Source organism: Penaeus monodon, chromosome 29 (genome assembly GCF_015228065.2).
Source record: "Penaeus monodon isolate SGIC_2016 chromosome 29, NSTDA_Pmon_1, whole genome shotgun sequence".
Classification (NCBI taxonomy): domain Eukaryota; kingdom Metazoa; phylum Arthropoda; class Malacostraca; order Decapoda; family Penaeidae; genus Penaeus; species Penaeus monodon.
In genome coordinates, this window is record NC_051414.1 from 31,427,987 (window position 1) to 31,428,241 (window position 255).

Consider the following 255-nt stretch of genomic DNA (forward strand, 5'->3'; position numbering starts at 1 on the left):
GGCATTTTGAATATATGGCAATAGTTACAGAAGAAAAGAGAAAGTATCAGAAATATTGTCAATGGAACTTTATTTACATTTGTACACCACAAAATGATAGAGTCAGGAAGAATGGTTTTAACAGCAATAATTGTCATATAATTGATAAAAAAAAAAAAGCTACATAGTTTCACTGGTCGCAGGAAAAAAATTATGAATTATTTTCCGGCTGAATTTCAATAACGGAGGAATCTTTCTTTTCTCAACATTGACCCT